Source organism: Cinclus cinclus, chromosome 3 (genome assembly GCF_963662255.1).
Source record: "Cinclus cinclus chromosome 3, bCinCin1.1, whole genome shotgun sequence".
Taxonomy (NCBI): Eukaryota; Metazoa; Chordata; class Aves; order Passeriformes; family Cinclidae; genus Cinclus; species Cinclus cinclus.
The window spans coordinates 51,197,970-51,218,285 of NC_085048.1; the positions used below are offsets into that span (position 1 = coordinate 51,197,970).

The 20,316-nt window shown below is 38.3% G+C and overlaps 1 protein-coding gene across 1 annotated transcript in view; it reads left to right on the forward strand.

Moving 5' to 3' along the window:
- NKAIN2 (sodium/potassium transporting ATPase interacting 2) overlaps positions 1–20,316 on the forward strand; it is a 513,845-nt gene that overhangs the window by 460,455 nt on the left and 33,074 nt on the right. The gene's annotated exons all lie outside the window — the stretch shown is intronic.

Below are 20,316 nucleotides of genomic sequence, written 5' to 3' on the forward strand. Positions count from 1 at the left end.
TTGCATTCATTCATTCGTCTGCATTCAGGTAAAGACCCAGTCTCTTCTGTCTGGATAAGAAGTTGTAGAAAATCAGCAAAGACATTGTTCTATATACATGATATAGACATCAGAATAATTCAGGGATTCATCAACTTCAAAAAAACACAATGTCTGACACCGCCAATGAACAATGTGTCAGAATAAGCTGGAAGTTTACTCAGCTCTGTAATGAATTCATTGGGTCAGTTCGGTACTCTGGTCTGAATGATGACGCATGAGAAATAATTTTTGCTAGAGGATGGGCCATCCTTTAAGAAGGCATCAAATTGTTCCATTTTCCAGAAGAAATGAAACAAAAATAAGCAAAACAACTAAAAGCCGCAAGAAAATCCACCCATCCTGTGCCCTTTAATCACCTGAATCTCCTCTTCTCACCTCTGAAACTACCATGCACACTAGGCTACTTCTTCTTTTCCCTTTGCTCACTGAGGATGCTCTAGCTTATTAAATTGTATATCTTCTTTCTATCATTTCCCAAGAGTTCAGTTTTGCACTTCCAAAACTTTATTTTTTTAGCCTTTCTCTTGTCTTCTTTGTTCTTTATGCAAAACGGTGCAGTTTTCCTTTCACTTCTCACCATCTTTGCTGAATCACCCTAAAACCTTATGTTTTATCTCAAAGCTTTTGAAAAATTCAAATGTGTGTAAAGGATTCTGACTACAACCACCTTAATCTTTTCCCTTGTTTACAACTTCCATTTGTTTCCTAAACATTCCACTCTGTTTGGAAACTGCTCTCTGTTCCAAAATCCGCTTTGAAGCTCTCTGCTGCCTCATTCTCATGGCAAATATTTCTTCTCAGTTTTTGCTCCATGCTGTCTTTACTGTGCACATTTGTCTGGTTATTTAGATGCTAAGTCCATTGGGGTACATGATGTCAGTTTGTTTATAATACTCAGTGTAATATTATTGCCCTCTGTACAATAGTAGTGAAGGCACATTAAGACATATAAGTCAATTTGAAGGAAAGCTTCCAATGATTAATGGTCTTGTTGAATCAACTAGGACACCTGCTAATCATTTTTGAGGTACTGACAAATGTAACAGCTGTTAATCATACCAGCTGTAGCCTGCTTACTGCTCAGGCAGTTTTACTATTATTAAAATAGCAAGAGTTTTCTGGAAGTTACTTTGTCATTGTTTGCTTCCCTTCACAATACCTGCTGGAATAAGAACTACAGTGTACTGGATTTTGCTTGTTAATGAGTTATTTACGTTTAAGCTCCCACAAGCCACACTGTGAGGAGAAGCACAGGCAGACACAGAGGGCTGAAGCAGTCAACAGAAGAAAGCACTGTACTTAGAAAACTAATTTTCCTCTAAGTATGGTAGATTGCAGCTCTCTGAAGCAGAGTCCTTGCTTTCAAAAAACCAATTTCTGGCAGATTGCAGAGGTTATTCCCCTTTGGTTTTCCAGCATCAGACAGAAGATTGGAATGGTGGACCCTCTCTCAGGGGGCCGGCAACTTCACAAAAAAACAGATGGGACCTGACAGGCTATTTCCAAGAGATGGAGTCTCTGAAGCAGGAAGACTGTGGGGAAAGCTGCTTTTAAACTGGGTGAATCAAGGACTCTTTTGACAGGAGACAGCATCCTTTCACAGGCTACCAACTGTCCTCTTTGCTATGTGACAATCTTACCAGTCAAAGGTTGTGCTATGAACTGTAAATCAAACATTAGGGTAATGTCTGACCAGTACAACACAAGCTGTCTCTCCATGATTTTGACAAGAACCATTTGTTTTGCCTTGTCAGTGGGTGTGCCTCCCTCAGTCTCCAGCCCCACCTCACCAATCACATCATAACCTCCTCATTCTGAGCTGAAATTTAAGTTTCATCCGCAAAGGACTTGAAGCATCCCACTTTTTCTTATTTCCTACAAATATTTGAAACTACTCTAAACTAAAAAGAAATTATTTTCTGAAAATACTTTAAATTTAAATAGTTGGAGATTTACTTGTGAGAACCTTTGAAATTCAAATCTCTCATCTTGAAAATATAATTGAGTGTTTGCAGAAGATGCACATTGCATCTGTCAGAAAAAAGCTGTCCCTGAGGAGCTAGCTTTGTGCTTTGCAGGCATGCAAGCAGGTACTTCTCTTCACCAGCTGCAGGAAAATGTGGCAGCTTTTTAGCAACAGATGAGAATAAGCTCATCAGTTAAAAATTTAAAAAAAAAACAAACCCAAGAACAAGAAGGCTGGATGAAAAAGGCCAATATGCAGGCTCTGATCTAGTTTGCTGAACAGTGGTGTTAAGCTTTTAGCTGCTAGAGAAAGCTAGAAAGAAGGATACTCCAGAGGTCCACTCAGTTCTTAGATACTCCTACTTAAAACCAAAATGTACTGAAAATGCAGATATAAGTTTGGGCCATGGCTTGCCTGCAAGACAATGTGTTTGGGTTCTTTCTCAGTGCAGGAAAGGACCTGCAGAGATTGAGGTCTTGCCTACAAGGGAGGTGTGAAAATCCACATTGGAACAGGTGGTAATTTCAAACAGTTGTCTTGCAGTAGGTGCTTTCCATCCTTGAAAAGGGGAGATGGAATTAAAACCTCAGCAACACAGGTGGATCACAGGTGGAACTTTCCCAAGTAGTGAAAGTTATAACAGAGGCCATGAGGTGATTCTGCAGCTTTAAGTGTCCTCCTGTCTTCGTGGTCCTGGGCTGTGGCAGGGTCTGATGTGACCCCCATGGAAACAGTTCTGATGCCATGGATGCCTCTGAGAGCTGGTCTGTGGGTACAGCACTTGCAACTCTGTGACCCCCCCTCTCTTGAGGATTCTTAGGAAGAAACCTTATCTTTGCCTTGTTTGCTTTGCCTGGCTGAGCTATTCCTGACAAAACAAAAAGCCACTAATTAGGGTCAGACAGCTTTAGGTCTTGTCAGACAACATTACATCTTGTACAGATTTTCAATATGTTTTTAAGCAGCTTTCGGTCTTCCAGGAAAGGCACTTCACCCTAATATAGTTAATAAAGTTATTGCTTGTTGCAATATTAGGAGCAGGTTTCTAACATCTCCTGTCATCATTAACATATATTTAAATGGATTTCAAATATGTAGGAAATTAAATCTAGTGTAAGATAAACATTATCAAGTTGAATTTTTGATGCAAATCACTGTATTTATAACTGTGCACCCATTCATGCAGGGGTATGCATTTGTTCATTGAGTTTTAATTAATAGAATCCTTGCCAATTCCTCTTTAGACCTATATTATCCCTTTATTTTAATGCACTTCATTCATCACTTTTAAAAATTAGACCAATTTAGTTGCATAATTTGAATCCATAATTGAATCTGCTAGCTACTCTCAGACTTTACAAGTTAATCAAATGGCATAGTTTTAAACACATTTTCAGTGCATGGGAAAAACTATGTCAGCAACCAACCCCCATCCCATTTAAAATTGGAAACTCATTCTAAACCAGGCTCTGTACTGATTAACTTCTACTCCAGACTAAAGTTTTCCAATCCCTTATAAAAATTAAGAATGTAAGACTATGTGGAAGGATGAATAAAGTATAATTCTAGTTAAGAATGGAAAATGACAAATAAATGAAAAATCCTATGTGAGGTAGAAAAAAGATGTGTAATTGAACAGCATAGAACCGTATGTCAAATTTCTTCACAGAAAAAGGCAGGGAAGGAAAATCCCAACAGTATCTCAGTGAAAACACCAGCACAACTGCTTCTCCTTCCTAGAGTGCTGTGGACTCACCAGGGATATCTTACCTGGTCTAGCATTTGACAAGTCTCTGTTTATGTGTGCTGTCACCCAGATAGTATTTTTTTATTCCCCAATTCTGTCTCTCTCTCAGGTTAAAAAAAGCTATGCATAAGCTACCAGAAAGGAACCCAAGTAAATTAGGTGGGACTGGGAGCTGTCAGAACTAGGGACTAGCTATATCAGAAAGTTGCGTTGTTTTAAGCCCTGATATGTTTGAATTGTTCCTTCCATTAGACTTGCACAGATTTGTGTCAGAAATTATTTGAAAAGCATAGCAAGAAAAAAATGTTTCATCTATATAGATGAAACATTTCTAAGGATGGGGAGGTATGAAATAGGAAAAAAGAATATGTAGATTTCCTTGGAATAAGGATATGAAAATTCATGGAATGTCATTATCAATGTCCGTGGCATTACTTTATTTTTTTTGCCCCCAGCTGTATAATTTTACCAGCAAAAATGTAGATGTTTCTGTCATTATATTAAAATAAATCTGAAATCTGGTAGTGAAAATGACTTAAGCTATAGCAGCAGAAAACTAGTTTTGTCAATATATTCTACATCTCTTTTAGAAACCTTCTCTTCTGTGGCTGTATTGATTCTCAGTGCAGATATATGCTTCCACTTTAATATTACACCTCTTCTTTTTCCTTACTTCTTTGGCTTGTGGGCAAAAATGTTGAGTAAATGCTGCAGTACAAGCAACATAAACCTTTGCCTTTCCACTCAACAAAAGAAACATTATTTTTTGAGTATAAAATAAATAAAATTTAGCAGCACTAAAATGTCTTGCAAATTATATGCTGTGGCTTTATCAATATAATTGTTATTAACTCTCTGAATTCCTTTCTTATCAGCTTCCCTGGATGGCCAATAAATTACCTGTAGGCAGCAGGGTGCTACTTGAGACAATATGCAGTGAGCCCTGGATGTCAGGAAAAAAGAACTAGAAAAAGAATGGTCAAGTACTGGCAGTGAAATGAGCAAAATTTCTTTCCACTGCTCTTAGTTCTCTTTCTTTGTTTTATCACTTTGCTGTTAGCATCCCCCAAATCTTGTCACTTCCTCTTCACTTTCCTGCTGTTGCCAATTTAATAGAAGAAACAGAGCAGCTGCCTAACATGTGCATTTAAATATTCACTCCATTTATGTGAGAAACATTCAGCCTTTCTTCAACTTTAGAGCTGTAAGATTACCTCCCAGAGCATGAACTTCTCTCAGGTCTTCAATATTCATTTGATTCTGGGGTGTATCACCTGTATTGTATTGATAAACAATTGCTGGTCAAGGCTGTCTCCTCTAGGCTTGTGGTTGTGTTTATGGGCTTCCTCGCCTGACTCAGAATTGTCATGAACTCAAGAATTCTGGTCCTGCTTCTTCTGCAGAAAAAAAATTATTACAGCATCATTGCACAGTGATGCTATGCATTCCATTTCAAAACTTCTTTTCATTGGTAAAACCCTAGAATAGCTCCAAATCACTGTACTGTTAATTTAATGGTTTATGTATATTTTTATCCTAAATAGAATATACAATGAGTATATTAGATATAATGAAGAGTCTGAGGGCTTTTGGTTGTTCTTTAAAAAAAAAAAATATTTCTTAGAGTTTCAATTAATAGTTGGCTAAAAGCCAAAGAAAAAAATAACCAAATATCTAAAATATACTTCTCATATTGATTTTTTTTTCTGATGTATTTTTACTTTTAAAAGTAAGTTCTACTAGACCCTAACTCCCCAAACCTGGGCTCATTTCCAGATTTAAGCTTGAAGATTTATTGCATTTCCACCCTCTATTCTGCTTCCCAGGCACTATCTGCTTTTGGCAATTAATACAAACGTTATGGGGTTTGATTTGCTTCATTGCAGCATGTGAACTCAATTTCTTTTCATTTGTAGCTTTGAAATAGCATACTATTGAAATAGCATACTGGTACTGCTTACTGGGCTGTGGGCACACACCATCAGAGTCAGCTGCACAGAACGTCTTCCTTTTGTTTTTGCTTAGATAAATGCCATGTCAAGGCAGGACTCTAGACAGACAAGTGTTACAGCTGGGTTGGAAATGGGTTTATCAGCCATTTGACTAATGACACACATAGCTTTACATGGGCTACAAGGGCAAGGAAGGGAGCCCCACAGCTAAGAAGATTACACAACCACACCAGAGACTAAAGCTCCATTTATTTTCATTATGCAGAATGACATGTCATATACCTCAAGTTGTTCCCCACACACCCTCACTAACAGAGCAGTGTATTAGTACAGACTAATGTGTCCAAATAAACCAAACTCTATAATGGCCATCTCCAACCAAACTTCCACCGATGCCCACTGCTGCTGCAAATCCTCTGGGAAATAGCTAGTATCTTTAACTGTGGCTGGAGGAGATATCAACATCAAATTTTACCTGGTATCAGTAAACCTCGTAGAGACACATTTCATGTGAGACACATTTTCCCATGTCAGAGTATCTGCTCAGGAGGAAAAATGTTCACCGGACACAGAAAAGAAAAATGATTGATGAAATGCATTTGAGAGTAAAGTCATCCCATGCACACAATTATCTGTGTAACTCTTATGTGGTCCAGAACCAGCCTGTTCCCAGCCATAACTGAGAGCTGACAAGAGCCTGGCCACCAGTGCAGCTGCAGCAACAACCTAGCACAGGGTCAGCTGGCTATCCCACAATCAGCATATTAACCCTCCTGGATGGGCTGATAGGGTTTGACAACCAATCTACCCTGCTCCAGCAGTCCAATACATGCACCAGATAGAAAAAAAATGAATATTGCACCCATTGTCATTAAAGCCATTCTTTCATTCCTCTCTGTGGCACTTTTAGGGAGAGGGGGCCAGTGGGCAGGCACTGATCTCTTCTCTATGTGACAAGTGACAGGACCAGAGGGACTGTCCTGGAGTTGTGTCAGGGGAGGTTTAGGTTGGATATGAGGAAAAGATTCTTCACCCAGAAGGTGTCTGGGCACTGGGACAGGCTCTCTAGGGAAGTGGTCACCATACCAAGGCTGACAGAACTCAAGTGTCTGTACAATACTTTCAGGCACATGGTGTGACTCTTGGGAATGGTCCTATGCAAGGCCAGGAGTTGGACTTGATGATCCTTGATGATCCCTCCTAACTCAGCTTATTCTATGATTCTCTTTCTCTGACTCCTGTTGTATTGCAGCATCCACTGAGAATTTGGAAGGTGACAATGCTTCTTTCTTCATCATCAGAGTGTTTCTTATTTGTATTGAACCTCAAAAGACTTTTTAACAGGGTGAGCAAAAAACAACTAATATTTCTTAAATTTGATTAATGTACCTGCATCACTTTTTATTCTCCTTTATATTAATACAGTGGTCATCAGTCCAGTGTTAAGGGAGCTGTACGAAGGAAATGAGGAAATCTAGAGAAAAAGTGCATCTACCTCACACAACAGAAACCACCCATAAATACCCAGAAAATACCTTGAGCAGCCTTGTTTATAGGCTAGAAACACTGTGTTCTGTCTGAATTTATCTGCCTGTGAGACAACCACTGGTTTTAGCCCAGTTAAAATGCACTTTAAATTGGACAGTTGTCAAACCCAAAGTATTACATGCTTCATATGTGAAGCTAAGTGTTTATTGAGACCAATTAAAGACTTAACAATCCTATCAAAACACAATTATTACTGTCAAATTACAATGATACTAATAGTCTAGTTTATCAAATTATTAGAGGAAGGTCTGAATAATCATGCAGTTAAAATTGTTATGTAAAAACTTTCCAGTATGTCCCCCTTTCTCTGGTGTTGCATTCATCCTTTCAGTCTTCTAGGCTTAAAGCTGTGATGTCAGTCTTACTTGTATCACAAGTATCACAGTCTGAAAGACAGGTAACTGAAATGCAGTATGTCTTCTCCTAGGCTATCCTGCTGGTGAAAAGACAGGCTTTATAATTAAATACCTTGGAAATACTGAAAGATGATAGAAAGAGTTATGCTTATTCCCAATATACTTTTTTTTCAGAGATACCCATTTCTTACAGCCTTTTCCATGGCCTGCTAGAGGGAAAAAGATTTCCTCTTATCCGATTTTCCTCTGAAGAATGCAAAGTAGAAAAGGAAGGCAAGAATGAAGAAAGTTGAGGAAAAAAGTTCATGACTAAAATATGTTATTTATCTGAAGATATATATGAAGAAAATGAGATATTCTTTAAAATTAAACAAAGATATTTACACTTCCATTCATCTCTACCATTAATAAATATAGGTCTGGTACTAGGAAAAACATCTGAAAATGTAAACAGTATCAGAACACAGCAATCAAATACCATAGAGAGTTATCAGAGATGTAGGTTGTTCACATATCTAATCTCTCCTTAGGTTTGCTCACACTAAAACACCTGCATCATGGGCTTCTTCTCAGTACTGTACTCTGGCTGTCCCCACTGACACTACCTGAGGGTGGGGCACATCTTCAGATCATGGTAAAGATTTCTGCACTCACCTCAGCGATTGTTGTTGCTTAACAAGACTTGTCCCCCACACTGCAGGACTGGGGGCTCCTTTGGATGTACCATTTTGGAATCATCACACACCTAGTTAGAAAATATGCCACCTGGTTTGCTTGTTGAATAAGTAAACACCTGCACACTCAAAGGCCATAAGCATCACTGCAAGCATGGGTGTGAGGTGTAGAGTCAGAAGTACGGTATTGTCCATGGAAAAGCCAGAACTGAAACTCAAGTTACAAGATATTTACATTCTAGTCTCCATTAAAAAAAAAAAAAAAAAAAAAACACCAAATTACCAGGTGTTTATGTTAATTGAGTTGTACAGGCAACACCTAAATGCAATTTGTATAAAAGCAATATAAATGTGCATTTTTCAGGACTGCAAGATAGATCTCACTCAGCTTGTGTCTAAACTTGTTGGATAAGACTTAGAACAAACTCAGACTCTCTCATGTCTGTAGATATTTCAGAATACTCAGGCTGCTATAAAAATGAGTCTCAATGTCCAAAGAAGTGTGAGTAGGAGCCCCGCTGTGAAAATTTTGTTATCATACGTTGGAACTGACATTTATAACAGCAGTAAAGCAATTGTGGGAGCTTAATAGCATGATGCATTCTCGATTACTGCTGTGTACACGTCATCCAAGATAGCCTCTGCTATCAGCTGGTTTCATCCAATCTAGCTTAGCAGTCAAGAGACAATGATGTGTCATCTTGTCATGGTTAAAAATAATTCTGTAAAACCTGGAGTATCCCACAGTTCGTCAAGTATACCTAATTGAGTTAAAGCAGCTCAGTCACTGATCAAATCGTTTTGTGATTTGTGAAATCACAAAAAAAAAAAAGTGACATATTAGGCTACAACACACGACAGTATGAATTATGGAGAGTCTTAAATGATAGGTAAATAATTGGAATTACAAGAATGGAAGTGCATCAGGGAATGCTGGGAGTGCTACAATACACCATACACGCAGTGCTCTGATGGGATCCCATGTACTTCCACACTTGAGGAATGTTCACAGTTCATTTCATGCACTGATGAAATATACATAGGATTACAGTTCCAAATGAGCCAATTTGCTTTGTCCTTTTAAAATCTGAATTCACACTGGTTTGATTTCTGTCTGATGCCAATTTTCACTTTACCACAGGTAATTTATTGTGTCTTATTTCTGTTTCCTTTTTAATGAGACCTATACCACCCAGTGGTAAGCTGTGTATTGGCATTGTTTTCCAGGTTTTATTCAGGTTTTTAAAAAAACCTCTGGTCTTATTTGCCCTGACTTGTTTTTGTATTGCCACTTTTTAGTAATTCTCCATGGGGCTGGCTGGAATATTATAACTTGTCACAACCTGCAGTACAGGAGGTTCTTCCTGGGTGGCATCTACTCTGAAAGTCACTTGCAAGACCAGACCAGAAAATAAGTGTCATCCGTGTGAGTTGATGCTTTTCTGTAAGTTAGGAAGGAAAAGGAAAAGAGTCTGAAAACTACACTGAAATCCATATGAGTGCAAAGAATGCCGGACACGCACCTGGTGGGAGCAAACATTTCCTAAACTAGTTTTATTATTGACTTATGTAATTTGTGGTAAGCTACTGTTAATTTATTTCAAGTCAAAGTCAGTCATTTTTTGACAACTTGTTCCAGCCCATGTATGGAGACATATTCCCTGGTATCTGATGTAGATCATTAGTATCTGCATATCTAGTCACATGATTTAGATATTTAAAACTTTAAAGAAGTTAAAGACTCCTCCTAATGTGCTGATAAACCAAGGCACTTGGCAAAGCAGCCTCAAGGAGCTGCCATTTGTGGGTTTTACCTCCCTTAATTTAAAATGCTTTTCTAACCACGGGAAATTGAGTGCTGAAAAATTGCACTCTTTTAGGAGGGCTGTCTTTTGAAGCACAGATAAATAATATAGGAAATTTCCTATCTGCTCTTATTTCAAGAAAACAAATTGTAGCTAATGTGTTCTCTAAACATGCCACCTTTCGGGGTATTAAATTAAATTATATCTGCTTTCCAGTTGCCAAAAGACCACTGTTACTTGCTCCCATTTCACCCACAGTGTAAAAAAACTAAAACTAACAAAAAAAACCAAAAACACACAAACAGAAAAAACAAACAAAGGAAAAAAAAAACACCCCTGAAGTCTCTGTGTTGTATTCAACAGTTTCTCAGTGAGCTGATAAATCATCTGGGCACTCTATAAGAGCCTTCTGTTAGAGACCTTGTAATTCCTCATCATCTTTCTTAGTTTATGAAGACTGAATTCTTATTTTCTGGTATAAGAGAAGATTTTTTAATAGCGCGCACACACCATAGGTTGTGATTCTCTCTGCTTCTGTAGCTGGGCTCATTTTAAACTAGTAGCTCTTTTGATCTTTGAACAAGCTGTCCTCCTGGAACAGCTGCATTTTTCTGTTTCTAGACTATCAAGTAGAATCAGGATGTACATCAATTGCACTTATTCCCAGGTTAGCTGTCCTCTAGCATAACTTAAAAAAAAGAAGGGAAAAAAGGAAGCCGAGTAAGTAGCATAAAGGTAAGAGGATTTTTCTCCTCAGGTTTTATCTTGAGTGTGCGTGCAGTCACCTTTTGCGATGACTGGAAAAAACAAAGAATATTTATCAGGTCCAGAATCTGGCCTCATGACATCACAGTTTATATTTTTCACTTGTTTTCTTCTAAGAAAGCTTTTTGTGACGTTAATAAATTGCTTAGCATCCAGCATCTTAGAAATCCAACAGCTTTGTGAGATATTCTTTATTGTTTCTCTATCATTTGCACTTTGCTTTGATTTTCATTAGCCCATAAGGAAATTTATCTTCAAATTTTAAAAATAATTGCACAAAAGTTTGATTGCTATCCCTGATTTTGTTATAGTTCTTGTGTTTTTAAATATAGTATGATTATCATAGCTAAAAATATTCCTTCTGTCATGTTTTCTAATAAGCTTTCAGTAGTGGTGCCTGCCACAATTTTTCATTTACAGCCAGCAAATCTAACACTCAGGAAAATCTCTGTCAGACTTCTCTTTCTTCAGTGTGATGGAATGGCACAGTCTCAGAGATAAATGAATAGGAATCATGTTGATAAATCATTATTTTTATAATTCCACACAAAAAGGTCTAAGGCACTCTAGACCCTCAATAGAAGTTCAGAGAGGAAATAATCTGCAGTAATAAATTGTGAACAGCTGTTGATCAAGGAAACAAGTCATTATATCAGCACTTAAATCAGTGATAGCTGGTTTATAGTGGAGGAAAACAAGAGGAGATATGCCAAATATTAGGGGCAGAAAGACATATATTGTCTTTGTAAAATCTTGTTTTCACAAGGGTACTTAAGTACTCTTTAAATGTAATTCAACATCTTTGTCAATGTAGTTTTAGGATGATATCATTATCTGCTACGTTTTTCTATTCACATTCAGTTTCTTCCCTCTGAACTTAACTTTGTATCTTCATCCTCAATTGTTTAACATTCTCTGTTTTATCTGTTTATCAGGTATAGCTGAGAACAGAAGAAAAGGCATATTCACTATCTAATTACAGATATAATTTAAAAATTAGATTATTATTTGCAAAACATACATAAGGATAAATACATAAATTTGAAATAAAAAAGATAGTAAAATTCAGTTGAATCCAGTATCATTCAAGCATAAATGAAGTCTTTTGTTTACTTGCCAGAGACAGGACAATTACTTCTCACAATTAAGTTACATTTTTAACACATTCAAGAAACGTTAAGAACCAGAACATTGATTTGAGCCTTAACCAAATTACATCTACTGAAGCATATCAGGATGATTGCAGGCTCCCTCATCTACAATTTAATTGACACCAGTTCTTGGGCACCAGTAGCAAGCAATAGAAAAAAAAAAAAAGAAAAAAGCATGATTTCAAGCCAAATATCATAGAATGCTGTTTATCAGTAAATACATTCAAATACTGATATTCTGTATGTGCCAGGCTCAAATCCTGCTGCACAGGTAATGCTGTATATAATTTGCTGTGCTGGGGAACAGTATGTATTAGAGATTAAGCATTTCAGTAAGTCTGTAAAAACCTCTAAACCAATCAGTTTTCTTTTTGTCTAACAGTGTAGATTTGTTGTTGCCATCAGCAAGTCTGATAAACTACAACAATCAGCTTCTCAATGAATTATTATGCAATTTATTCCATGAAACCATTTTGAAGTACAAATATGAATTCTTCAGTCAACAACAAGCAAACAACAACAAAAAAAACATGAATTTCTGTTATTGCTGCTTTCACTATTACTGCTATTTTCATAGGAGCAGCTCTGGCAGTTAGATCTACAAAGAGCCTGATCATCTAAAAGAGGGCTCTGACAGGGTAGGGCTATTCACATTTGATTAGTGAGATTCAGGCCATGTCAAATGACATGTAAAATCCTTTTTATAGTGGAGAGAAGGCTCAGAGGTGATTCAGAGCATCAGTCAGATGTCCATTGCTAGACACCACGATTAACTATTTGCTGCCTTTTCTCTGTTGAGGTGCAAAGACATCTCACCCTGAGAGTGCCTGGATCTTACTGAGCTTTCACCAGTAGCCTTCCTTTAACACCTAATGTTTAGGATTGGCTCAGAAGTATGTCTTCCTTGTCACTGAACATTAGGTAACTGTATTTATTCTGTGCCCCTGGTTTCTGATTTTACAGTTAACCATGGGCGATGCCTGGATGTGAAACATGGCTCTGTTGATCTACTGATCCCACAGTGCCCATCCTGGGTACTTAAAAGCCCAAACAAATACAAGGAAGGGTTGAAAATTGATCCTGTGAAGACAAAGTAGTGGCGTGTTTGTTTCTGAGTTCACAACTTCAGTGTTTGCTAAAGCTGAGACAAGAAGGCTGCAACAAACTTGATGGCAGTCGTGCCAGAGGCAGAGGGTGTGGGCCCAGAAGCAACTAGAGCCCAGGACCAGACCCTGCACTAGGGTCCTTGAAAGCAGCTGCTTTCAGAGCAAGGATCAGAACCCAGGACTCTTCCCTATCCCACCTGCTTGGATAATTCTTATTTCAGAAATGAACACTAGCAAGGAAAATGGGAATACACTTCTCGTTGTCTAGATTTACTAAGGCAGCAAACCCTGGGTTTAAATTACAATGAAGAAAATATAGAAGCAGCATAGTTCTGTGCTGAGCACGGAAGTCGGGAGTTACTGATATGGATCAACTGGGCTAATCAAAGAATGTTTTCCAGGAGAGGTTTCTGAGGCATTTTTCAGTCATCCAGCAAAACATCTGTCAGGAACAGTATAGGTAGACCTAACTCTGCCTTGAGGTTGGAAAAGTCAGTAGATGTGCTTTTCTCCCTGCTTTCATATGATCCCAAGTGTTCTTTAAAAATGGATTATAATCTTGAGAAGTATGATCCTGGAAGTAATTCTGTACACACATACACACAAAACACACGAAAGGAGGAAATGTATATGATTAGACAAAGAAAAATCTTATATCACTACATCAGAGGGGACAAAGAAGGGTTTAATACAGTAGTATCCATGATTTTTCTAAGACAGGCCCTGAGTTCCTAGTATTGCTTCACTGGACACTTTTTCCAAGCCTATGATGTTGGTTTTCCCTTCCACAGCATTTTTGGACACGGCATGTTACCTTCAGGACAGTCAGCACTGGGATCTGGGCAGTGGATAGGGGAAGACACACAACAAAGCATAATTGTTCTGAGTCCTTTTTGCCTGGTTTCTGTCCCCCATTAATTCACTATTAATCAGGGATTGGGGTGTGGGATAGAAGACCAAGGGAGACCAAGACAACAGAGGGGATTCACAGGATGGATTTGGAGGGAGGCTGCCTGCAAGACAGGTTGTGCACCACAGCTGTACTCATTTTGTGAACAGATTCTTGAGTTGAAGAGACAGAAGCAGCATTGAAAGGCTACTGAATGGAGCTTAATCCACTTTGCAGCATTCCCCTTTGACCTGCAGTGTTGACTTACATTAAGGAAAGCATAAAGAAAAGCATTGGAAGTCACAAAAGAGACAGATTTGTTACTAACACCTCTCCATACTTCCACTTGCCAAACCTCATAAGTTGACGAACCTGTTCTAGGAGAAAAATGCTGCCGTTCTGCTGAGGACAATGTAGAGTAAGGAGCAGAAATGTTTAGAGCTGTGAAGGGAAAATTAGATAAACTATCTAGGCTGGAACTAAAGAAAGGGAGTCCTCACCTTTGAATGGAGTATATTGTCATTTGCCAGGATCTTCACAGAGCCTATTACCACAGGGAGTAGTTCTCACATATATTAAAAGAGGGGCTGAAGCTTCCTAAAATTTAAATTGCACTGAATTAATCTAGAGCAAATCCTACATGAAGCAGTGCCTGTGATGAGAAGCCTAGGACCCCAGGCCCTTGCTGCATGCCCCAAACACCAACTCCAGTCCTGACAAGCTCCAAACCAGATAAAAAGAAATAAGGCACCACAACATCTTTGCATCCCTTCCCTCCTCAGTGCTAGTGAACTGCTTCCTGAGAGCTAGAAAATATATGAGAAAATTTGTGTTATTATATTCTAGCATAAATTAGTTATTACTGTGTTGGGGGTTTTTCCTGAAGGGAAAGGTTTCATCTTTCCCATTAGTCAAAATTAGTGGCCTGAAAGGGAAGAATTACATGCTGTGATACTTTTGAGGGAAGTTCTAGGAAAAAGCTTTCAAGACTATGGATGTGGGACATGTCCCATGCTAAAGAGAAAAGATGGTGGTGCTGCAGTATAGCTAGAAAAGGAAATGGCATTTTGGCAGTTGGATTCAGTGTGTAGCATGTGCACTTAAAGACATCATGACCTTCTTCCCCCGTGTTCACACATACGCACAAGAATTGCAGCATGGCCCATTTATTCTAAAACACTGCTGTAGCTGATACTGATTCCAACTGCAATGTTGAGTAATAGAGTGTTGGGTTGGAAGGTACTACACAGAAAAATATATCCATGGGATTCATGTATGTAGTTCCTCTGTACTCCTTTAAATACTCTTCTCTAAAGGCTCTTATTCACTAAACTGTTTGTTTGGGGTTTGTGCAGCACAGACATTCAAAAAACCCTGACACTGATAGCATGCTTACCAAGTAGGGTAGCCACATGCTCAATAACTCCAGCAAAGACTAAGGTTAAATACCTCCCTCAGGGGATCCTTTTCTTGAAAATATTTTATGACTGTAAGTTATTCTGAAAAGTATTGAATTGCCTTTTTCTGCTGCCTTCCCACAGCATCACATAGAGCACAGGGGAACAGGCAGAATGACAAATACAGTAACAGAAGTATCAAGAAAGTAAAGTTCTTTACATTTCAAAATCACCATATCATTTCTATTAATCTAAAAGACTAGAATCAGAAACAGAAAGTAAAGATTAGTTTAACACCCAATATTGAATTATAATATAAATTGTCTCTTAAGATCAATGCCCGAGTTATGAGGTTCAGCTTAATGAAGTTTAGCATAAGTTAAAAAAAATCAAGACAGCTAATGTGAATAAACACAAATTATTTCCAAAGTCCTGCTAAAAATTCAGAAAAGATATCCAGTAGATTCTTGAAGAATGAGAAGTTTTGTTTAGTTTTGGAGGCTTTTTGGTAGTTTGGGAGTTAGTAATGTATTTTCTGTCTTCATGTATTTCCCTTATATACATCTTACTCTCTCTTTCGCTGTGATTATTTACATTTTCCACAGTCAAGCATAGTTTGATAGTTTTGGAGTGTCATAAACTTTCTGGCTGAAAGCAGTTTTAGCCATAGTGAAATAGCCATCCCTTAGGAAACTTTCTTCCTGGTATTTTACCTCTTATACCTCTCAAATATTTACAAAATTATCTTACTAGAAAAGAGGTTGGTGTCTTTTTCATTATTATTTTTTATTTTAACTCCTGTGCTTTGGGGTTTCTTCCAAGAAGGTATTTGCTGTCATAATGAAGAAATACGTTAAGCCTTCTGTCAATTAGCCTAAATGATGTAAAACCCTGATTAGGTCCTGAGAGAGATGAGTTTTTCCAGCTGAACCTTATCAAAAAAAACAGCTTAGTACAAAATAAGGAAGAAACTAAAACATGCAAGACTGCCAAGAAAAAAAAAATACTTTGTGATGTTTTGAGACAAGGGGAAAGAAAAACTTAGGTGTTACAGCAGGCTGCTGTGTAGGTGTTATGAAAATCGGTCAAGTGTTTTCAAAATTCTTTCCTTTTAGTGCACAGATCTAAGGTAAAACCTTTAGAGTAGAAATGTGAGATAAAAGATTTATCAGGAGATAATATCAGAATGTGGAAAGAATAGGGACTGCAAAAGGCAGTGGTTAACAGGCCAGAGAAGTGACTTGCTTTTTCATTCCTCGTTCCTTCTGGAAATGGCTATTACAGAATACAGTGAACACAGTCACAGGAGATGTGATGGCAGAGGGCTCTGCTGTATGATGCTATAAACAGAACTGTGTGTTAAGGGGTAAAAAACAGGGGTGGTGGTGAGCACACGAAGCTCAAACCAGAATGAGAAAAAGCTGCTGCAAATTCTGCGTGCACACGTGCAGTGGGAAACTTGGCCGAGTAGCGGAATCAACTGCCAAATTATTTGTAAAATATTCCAAGTTTTCCCTAAGAAAACCTTTTCCTTCAGGTCTTATGAATTAAATGTTGGCCAGGAGTCAAATTTTGCTTGTAGGGAAGTTTCATCTGTACCTGAAAATGCACAGAAATTCAGCCTTTGAGTCAGGATTGGAGCCTGTGTTCTTAGATTCTGCTCAGAGTATAAACACACAGTGACCTTCTGGTAAATCATTTCATTGTTATCTCCCATTCTGCACTTGAAAATAGAGGTAATAAGTTACCTACTACTTTGTTATAACATTGTAAATTCCTTGGCTTATGTGGAGGGGGAAAAAATAACTTTATTGGAATTACTTACTTTTGCTGTCTTTAAAGTGTACGTGGGAAAGACTGTTCAGATTCATGAGTTCTGGTGAAGAGATGGACAAGTGGTGCTACATGCTGAAAACTTCTGCTGGGCAGGTTTTACTGTATTTAATCTAAATGTCTCAAGAAGCTGCAGTATTATTTTGAGTGTTCTGATTTCTGCTGATGCACTCTTTCACTCTCATAAAATACCATGTCACGTCCATATGCATTTTTCTCATAGTAAGACAGAAAGGTTAAGCAGATATGGCAGAAAATATTATTTTTTATGCTAGTGTCTACTCTGAGCTTTCCTTGACCCTGTGCTTTAATATTTTCTTAAGCAGTTACTGAACTATGACAGTACATTAATACATTTCTGGAGATAGCTCCTTTCAGAGAACTTTCTCAGAAGGCAGGATGGATAAGACAGGATCATGCTTTATTCCTTCAAGCTTGAACAGGTTCCCAGTGTTATCCCAGATGCTTTGAAGCCCCAAGCATCCCTACATATTTCCCTGTCACATCCAAGAGGCACGACACAATCCTCAGTCTTGCATCCAAGAGCAGTTTACAGAGTTAAAGACAAAACTGAGGAACCATCTCGGTGTAGATATCAGTATCTAACAAGAATATTTTCTGCTGTCCTTCCTCTGCCTTGCCACTTTCACTATGAGAAAATTTTGGAGGGACTGATATGACAGCCATTTTATGCACAGTATACCAAGAACAGGAACAGTAAACCAAGTGCAAAACCTCACTCTGCTGGGCCGTGACATAGGCAGCATTGTTTCAGACACTTTGAATGGGAAAAATAACACCTCAGAGAAGATGGCATTGCCTTAGAGCTGTAAGTCTCTACCACTGTGGAGTCACAGGAATCTCAGTGAAGTTCTGTGCAGTCTGTGCATGGCCCCTGTGCTTTAGCTAGAGCTACACCAAAACAGTGTTGTCAAAAGCCAGCCTACAAAATTTGGCCTGGAAGCCAGAGATAGGCCTTTGGCCCTTTCCTATTTAGCAACGTAGCCACATCCAGAGTATCTTTCCCTGCATCATTAATTGTTCATGTCCCAGGAATTTACTCTACTTTACAAAGATAAAATATTTCCAGTTCTGCAGTGTCTCTGCCTTATGAGCGTGGCCCTATTCCATAAGACACTTGATTTAGGCAACTGTACAGCTTCCTGCCATTGCTGGCTCTACACTCTTCACTTCTTTTAATGTGTTTCATGGAGGCTACTTGCTGGCAAGGGATGGCTCCACCAGCCATGGGCTGCCCCAGTGTTCTCGTAGCCTTGAAGTTTCTGCACCTGATCATTTGATAAGAGGAGTTGTCTGGCACTGTGGTTGTACGGTGATAAGCAGAGAGGAGCTGTGTTTGCCTCAGGCAACCTCCTGCCAGCACTACAATGTCTATTTTGAAATTCTGTCCCTCTGAACATTTCATACTAATCCACAGCCCTCTATAGAATTGCAAGTCAGAAATAATAAGCTCCATATAAAATGAAAAATTTAAGAAAAGGGAAGTGAAAGAGTGAGTCAAGGTGACATATTTCCTCAGTTTTCTCTTTGGCCTATTCCCAAATGCTCCTTACCTTCTTTAAATCCTTTGCATTTTGTTTTGGATGTATATTTTAAGATTCTACTGTCTTCCTTCCTGAAAACTCACATGCAGCTCCTGACATAAGGGTTGAAGCTTTTGAGGTGTGCCTTCTTTCCCTGTATTTCCATATTAAATCTAAAATTGAGATCTGGAACAAGCTGGTTACCCCTCTCCTGAGATTCTTTGGATTTAATTCAGCACTTATATAAATAGCAATGTAAATTACGTATCTAATGAATTAGGTATTGTAATAATGGTGTAATATGCACTGTGCTACTTATTACTGAATCTGAAAATTGAAGTTAATTTACTCAAGAAGAAAAAATGAAAAGAAATCATAATACAGTTGAGGGTAATTGTACTCCACTGTACCAGAGTGAGCTAGATACTCACTATCTTACTAGATAATTACTATCACTACAAGTTTCTCTGTTATTCTTCCACTAAAGCAGTGCTCAGTTTTCCCAATTTTCAGAACTATTTTCTTTCACAAATACTCCTATATACTAAAATCCTTACATACCAATATTATGTACACCATATTACAGTAGAAAACCATGAAGACAGAGGAAAATGCTGCGATTATCTAGTCTGACCTCCTACATAACCCAGAGCATAGCAATTCCCTGAATTAATTTGTCTCAAGTTAAAAACCATTTAATATTGATCCTTAAGTGTCCCACAATTGAAAGCTCAACAGAATTCTTGTTAAAATTTACCTTTAACTGGTCTAAATATCTAGCTTTCAGTCCAGATGCTTACGATGCAGTTATCTGAAAAAGCACATCATCCTGTCATTGGGAATATTTCATTAGCTGTTTTTATGATGGCAGTTAATTTCCTTTGAGAAGCCAAACTGCTTTATCTTTCCCCCCCCCCAGCCCTCCAATCACTCTCAGAGCTCTTCTCTGAACCTTCTCCATTGTTTCAAAATCCTTTGAGTGTGGATTTAAAGAATAATTTGAAATAATTTGAAAACTACACATAGTTTAGTATAGTACCGCTGTTAAGTACAGACAAAATATAACACCCTTGTTTGGACTCAGAGTTCCCTTTTAAATAACCACAGAGCCCACAATCTGTTTAGTCACTTTGGTAAGGGAACATTCCCATCTGACTATCCAGGAGCCACTCTGTGGTCTCTTGCCTCAAACTCCAGCCCCACAGAACTTAACCTGCAACTTACGCTGCAGCTCCACACCAAGCCAAAGGCACTAAATGTATTCCCCAGCAGCTGTGTTAACTGGGAATCCACATTCTAATTCTAGTGCTAATTATGCACTATGAACCACAGGTCTGGAGTCACTACTCCACAGACATCCCATCTGTGAGACAGGCTTTCCTGCCTCTATGTGTTCAAACATTTTATCTGCTTGTACTTGCAGTATCAAGATGTCCAGATTGCTCTGAAGGAGTGTCAGTCCTCCAGTCAGCATATTCTAAATTCAATCGATTTTTAAGATAGTTGTAGGCATATAGAAATTCTTACTTTGTTCTGCTAGA